The sequence below is a fragment of the Pongo pygmaeus genome, chromosome 10, assembly GCF_028885625.2.
Source record: "Pongo pygmaeus isolate AG05252 chromosome 10, NHGRI_mPonPyg2-v2.0_pri, whole genome shotgun sequence".
Taxonomy (NCBI): Eukaryota; Metazoa; Chordata; class Mammalia; order Primates; family Hominidae; genus Pongo; species Pongo pygmaeus.
The window spans coordinates 6324623-6330622 of record NC_072383.2 but is presented as its reverse complement, the minus strand read 5'-3'; positions in this window follow the sequence as shown (position 1 = coordinate 6330622).

The following is a 6000-nucleotide window of genomic DNA, read 5'->3' as shown; positions in this document are numbered from 1 at the left end:
AATACAGAAATTTTACCGGGCTTGAAAATCTTCAAGAAATGTCCCAGTGAGTCTGTAGATGGTTGCAACGGCCGGTGCTTACTCCTTTTTCCAAGATCTATAACTCTAACCCTTTCCTGCCCATTCCTGGCCTTCGGCCTGCTGCCGGCTCTTTCCTCACTAGTGCACCCCAAACTGCCTTAGTAGCCTGAGCAACCTGCCTCCAACACTCTGGGTCCAGCCCCAGAGCCGAGTTTCCTCATTCATACCTCCTGCTGTCTCCAAGGGCACCTCATGATCACAGCAGCAAATGACAAGGTCGGCCATCATTTACTGGGTCCCTCCATATGCTCTGTTTGGTAGGAATTGCCCCTCATTTTATTTTATTTATTTATTTTTTGAGATGGAGTATCGCTCTTGTCGCCCAGGCTGGAGTGCAATGGCGCAATCTTGGCTCACTGCAACCTCTGCCTCCCAGGTTCAAGTGATTCTCCTGCCTCAGCCTCCCAAGTAGCTGGGATTACAAGTGCCTGCCACCATGCCTGGCTAATTTTGTATTTTTAGTAGAGTCAGGGTTTCACCATGGGGTCAGGCTGGTCTCGAACTCCTGACCTCAAGTGATCCACCTGCCTCGGCTTCCCAGTGCTGGGATTACAGGCATGAGCCACTGCGCCCAGCCTGCCCTTCATTTTATAGAGGAGAGCCAGGAGTTTAGAGGTTAAGTGATTTGTCCAAGGTCACTCAGTAAGTGGCAGAGCCAGGGTTTGAGCTCAAGTCTGTCTCCCTCCCTACAAGGCCTTTGCAATGTACCCCGCAGCCTCCCTCACCAGCTATCACTCTTGCAGACCATTCTCACAGCATGAAATTCAGATTTCATGCTTCGATAACAGCTACAAATCACTCCATTTCATGAATAGTGGGGTCTCTCACAGAGTTGAAAATGTTAAAATTCTTTTTTTTTTTCCACCAAGATGGAGTCTTGCTCTGTCGCCCAGGCTGGAGTGTAGTGGCACGATCTCGGCCCACTGCAAATTCCACCTCCTGGGTTCAAGCAATTCTCCTGCCTCAGCCTCCCGAATTAGCTGGGATTACGCCCGGCTAATTTTTGTATTTTCTTAGTAGAGATGGGGTTTCACCACGTTGGCCAGGCTGGTCTCGAACTCTTGATCGCATGATCTGCCTGCCTCAGCCTCCCAAAGTGTTGGGATTACGAGCATGAGCCACTGTGCCCGGCCTGAAAACGTTAAAATTCCTGAATGGTTACTGTCCACACTGCATGTCAACCCTGCTCCCAGAGCTGTGTTGGGGACATAGAGAGAAAGTGAAGACCTGAAGACTCAGCTCCTGGCCTCAGGAGATTACAACCAGAGGACTGGCGACCTCAGAGATTAGACAGGTTATCTGCATTTCACAAATGCCAACACTGAGGCCTGTGTCACAATGCAGGAAAGAACAGACGTCTTGGAGCACAAAGTAAGAATCACCTTGTTGCAATTATTTATTGACTCCTGAGTCACTCCCCATCATTTCTTGAAGGTTTTAGTGCCTGGTAAAATATCACTGTCTCTCCAACCCTTTCCCTATAAAATCTTCAAAATACAGATGTGCTGCCCAGCACTTAATACCTTTCACAGGTTGAGATGATAAAAGGACAATGTGGGGGATAGATGAGTCTGGCTCACAGTGTTAGGGCCACTAACTTGCTATGTCCCACTTGACTCCGGGTGTCTGGAGGCCCCGTGCTCCAGGTAAGGCAGGACCCTCCCAACCCTGGGCGTTGGGGAATGAGTACTGCTTCGCCTGACCTGCCGTGGTAATTCCTTCACCCTACTTGCCTTGGTTTAAGAATGGGCATGTGGCTGGGCGCGGTGGCTCACGCCTGTAATCCCAGCACTTTGGGAGGCCGAGGCGGGTGGATCACGAGGTCAGGAGATCGAGACCATCCTGGCTAATACGGTGAAACCCCATCTCTACTAAAAATACAAAAAATTAGCCGGGTGTGCTGCCGGGCACCTGTAGTCCCAGCTACTTGGGAGGCTGAGGCAGGAGAATGGCGTGAGCCCGGGAGGTGGAGCTTGCAGTGAGCCAAGATCGCGCCACTGCACTCCAGCCTGGGCGACAGAGCGAGACTCCGTCTCAAAAAAAAAAAAAAGAATGGGCACGTGATTGTATCTGGCCAACGGGATGTAAGGAGATGTCTTCTGTGGGAATTCTGGGGATGTTTTTCATATTCTTTTCTTTTTTTGAGAGGGAATCTCACTCTGTCGCCCAGGCTGGAGTGCAGTGGCGTGATCTCAGCTCACTGCAAGCTCCACCTCCCCAGTTCAAGCCATTCTCCTGCTTCAGCCTCCCGAGTAGCTGGGATTACAGGCGCGTGCCACCATGCCTGGCTAATTTTTGTATTTTCAGTAAGGATGGGGTTTCACCATGTTGGCCAGGCTGGTCTTGAACTCCTGAACTCAGGTGATCTGCCTGCCTCAGCCTCCCAAAGTGCTGGGATTACAGGCGTGAGCCACTGCGCCCGGCTCATGTTCTTAAAAAAGAGACACACTGAAGGAACATTTTCTCCTCCAGCCTTTAGACATAGATACCGTGATGACATGAAGCCTTGAGTTGTGGTAGCCGCCTTGTGTCTTTGAAGGGATAAACACAAGGGCAAAAACCGACGTGCTAAGGATGGTCAACCATGGAACTCCCCCTCCTCGGACCTTCCTGTATGTGACAGAACTTCCTTATTGCTTAAAAATGTTTGGGTTGGGTGCGGTGGCTCATGCCAGTAATCCCAGCACTTTGGAAGGCCCAGGTGGGTGGATCACTTGAGCCCAAGAGTTCAAGACGAGCCTGGGCAACACGGTGAAATTCTGTCTCTACAAAAAAATACCCATACACAAGAAAAGTACCTGGGCTTGGTGGCACACGCCTGTAGTCCCAGCTACTTGGGAGGGTGAACTGGGAGGATCGCTTGAGCCTGGGAGGAGGAGGCTGCAGTGAGCTGTGATTTCGCCACTGCACTCCAGCCTGGGTGACAGAGCAAGACCGTGTCTCAAAAAAAAGTTTGACTTTGGGCTTCTGATGCTTGCCACCCAAAACATCCTCATGTAACGTGCAGCATCAGATGGCCACAGAAGGCCAAGCAAATTAGCAGTGGGTTGCAATGAGGGGTGCAATGCCGGCTGCTGGAGCAGACAAGCCCAGGATTCCTAGTGTTTAGTACAAGATATCCTGACCGGACACGGTGGCTCACGCCTGTAATCCCAGCACTTTAGGAGACTGAGGTGGGCGGATCAGGAGGTCAGGAGATCGAGACCATCCTGGCTAACATGGTGAAACCCCATCTCTACTAAAAATACAAAAAATTAGCCGGGCGTGGTGGCGGGTGCCTGTAGTCCCAGCTACTCGGGAGGCTGAGGCAGGAGAATGGCTTGAACCCAGGAGGTGGAGATTGCAGTGAGCCGAGATCATGCCACTGCACTCCAGCCTGGGCGACAGCGCGAGACTCCATCTCAAAAAAAAAAAAAAAGATACCCCTCACTGCGTCCCCGCCAGTGCACAAGCAGTCTTGCGGAGGTGCCTTTAATAAGGCCATTCAGGGATCCAAGATCCTTTCTTCCTTCCTCTAGATTCCTCCATTGAGCCGTTAGAGGAGAAAGAGCCGAGAAGACACACCTGCTTCTGTGCTGGAAGTTACGCTCACCACTTCCACTTTTATTCCACCAGCAAGAGGTGGTCCCATCATCCCTTGCAGATGCAGGGAGACTGGCTGGGCAGCCCCTTCCAGCACCGACCGTCCCTCCATAAACAGGGCAGGGCCTCTGACGGTCAGCAGGAGGTCTCTGCCACAAGGTCTGATGATGGGTTGATGAGGCTCTGAGCTGGGCCTTGGAGGGAAGGAAGAACCTCATAAGGAAGAGAGGGAGGGACTCTAGGTGGGTGGTGGTGGGCACGTATGTGTTAAGGTAAAGAGCTGATTCAGGCCAGGTGTGGTGGCTCACGCATGTAATCCCAACACTTTGGGAGGCTGAGGCGGGTGGATCACCTGAGGTCAGGAGTTTGAGACCAGCCTGGCCAACATGGCGAAACCCGGTCTCTACTAAAAATACAAAAATTAGCCAGGTGTCATGGCAGGCGCCTGTAATTCCAGCTACTTGGGAGGCTGAGACACAAGAATTGCTTGAACCTGGGAGGCGGAGGTTTCAGTAAGCCGAGATGGCGCCACTGCACTCCAGCCTGGGTTACAGGGTGAGACTCCATCTCAAAAAAAAAAAAGTTTTATTCAAAGGAGATCCAGTTGGTTAGGGTCTGCATTTGGTGTGAAGAAGTCTATAAATTTGGGTGGAAAGAGACCCAAATATAGGGGCCTTGCATGTCTGAGTCAATCTACCCTTGTCACATGTTCCCTGGAGTTAACTTGGAACCGTTGTGCAAGACGGGCTCTATCTGGGTCCCCACCTGTAAAGCATCAGGGATGAGGATGAATCGCACGATGTCCAATGGCATGGGTAAAAGAAGACCTTTTATTTATTTCTGAGGAGGTGGAGTAAGAGAAGGGAAAATTTACAGGTCCAGCAAGGGTCGGCAAGACAGAGTTGGCATGTCCCAGAGAAGGGACCCTGGCATTTATTTGCAGGGCAAATATGAAAGTAGCCTTATTAAGGGAAGGACCCACAGACTGCTTGGGGCCAGGCAGTCTGGATTTGAGTGCTAACTGGTGACAGCTGCCGGAACAAGCGCAGGCCCTGGAGACTCCCGGACCAGGAAATGCTGCAATTCCCTGTTAAGCTACTAGTTGTGGGAAGCTGAGCTTGGGGTGGCTCCTCCCACTCAGAGAAGGGGAATCCTGGATCCCAATGAGCTCTTCGTGCATGCAACCCAGCTCAGAGTCACTTTCGGACAATCCTGCTCCTGGCACAACTGGAACCTGAGGATTTTGTAATCTTTTGGTGAGGTGGAGTTCAACACTCTTACGTTTCAGTCAATAGGATTCCATAGGAGAAATGCCGTGTATTGTGTGTTTCCTATGCGCCAAGCACGTTGTATTTGTACCTGGTAGGTGGAACAAGCAGGGTTGGTGGGTTGCGATCTTAAAGCACCTTTCTTCTGTCTTGTGTTTTTCCTAAATTGTGGTCAGTGGGGGTAGTTGTTCCCTGGCTCAAGATAGATATGTGACCAGTCTCAGACTTTCTTGATCCCTTTTAGGGTGAAGTCCCATAGTGACTTCAAGCTGCAAAACACAGTCTTAATTCCAGGATGATGATGCTCAGTTGTAGGTAACTGTCAAAGATTCCGATTATATTCAAGTTATGACAGCTTTCCCTCTGCTGGGAGAAGCCAGGCTGTGGGGAAGAGGGGGTGGCCAGCTTTTCCTTTCTTGCTTGCTCACCTTGGGAAAGTTTTAAGAGTTGCCTCTCCACAGCCCCCAGAGTCACCAGCAACAGCTGGGACATGACCCCTCCTCAAGGTCTGAGACCCAACTCTGCAGAGCCCCTCCTCTGGGCTTCTAGGATCTGATAATCCCATCTCTTCCTTCTGTCCCGCAGCCCTAGGGCTGGCAGCTGTTTTCCCTGGCTATGATTTCTGCATTACTTCTTTGTTCTCTTAGTGATTTTTCAATACTTGCTTAACCAGTTTCCTATATTAAATTCTCTCTGATGAATTACCTGTTTTGGATTCTGTTTTCTTGGCTAGACTGTGTTTATACATTGGTTATTCAACAATTTCCAACCTACTACAATTGAAAGGAGATATAAATTATACTAGATACAATAGCTAACTCTTATTATAGAGAAAATGATGAAACATTTGCTTGTGTCAGCCAGGGCCGAAAACATACTCCTCTCCTTGGGAGAGAGAGATTTGAAATAACTGAAGTGCTATTACCCTCCTCCTCCGTATTTGCTTTAAACCCAGAGAGTGGTCAAGATGTCATTCATGACCAAATGCCTATTACGCCTTCCAACACTTTGGTATCTGCAGGAGGATCTGGGAACATGGGAGGTGATGGGGGACTCCGTGCTGGTCCAG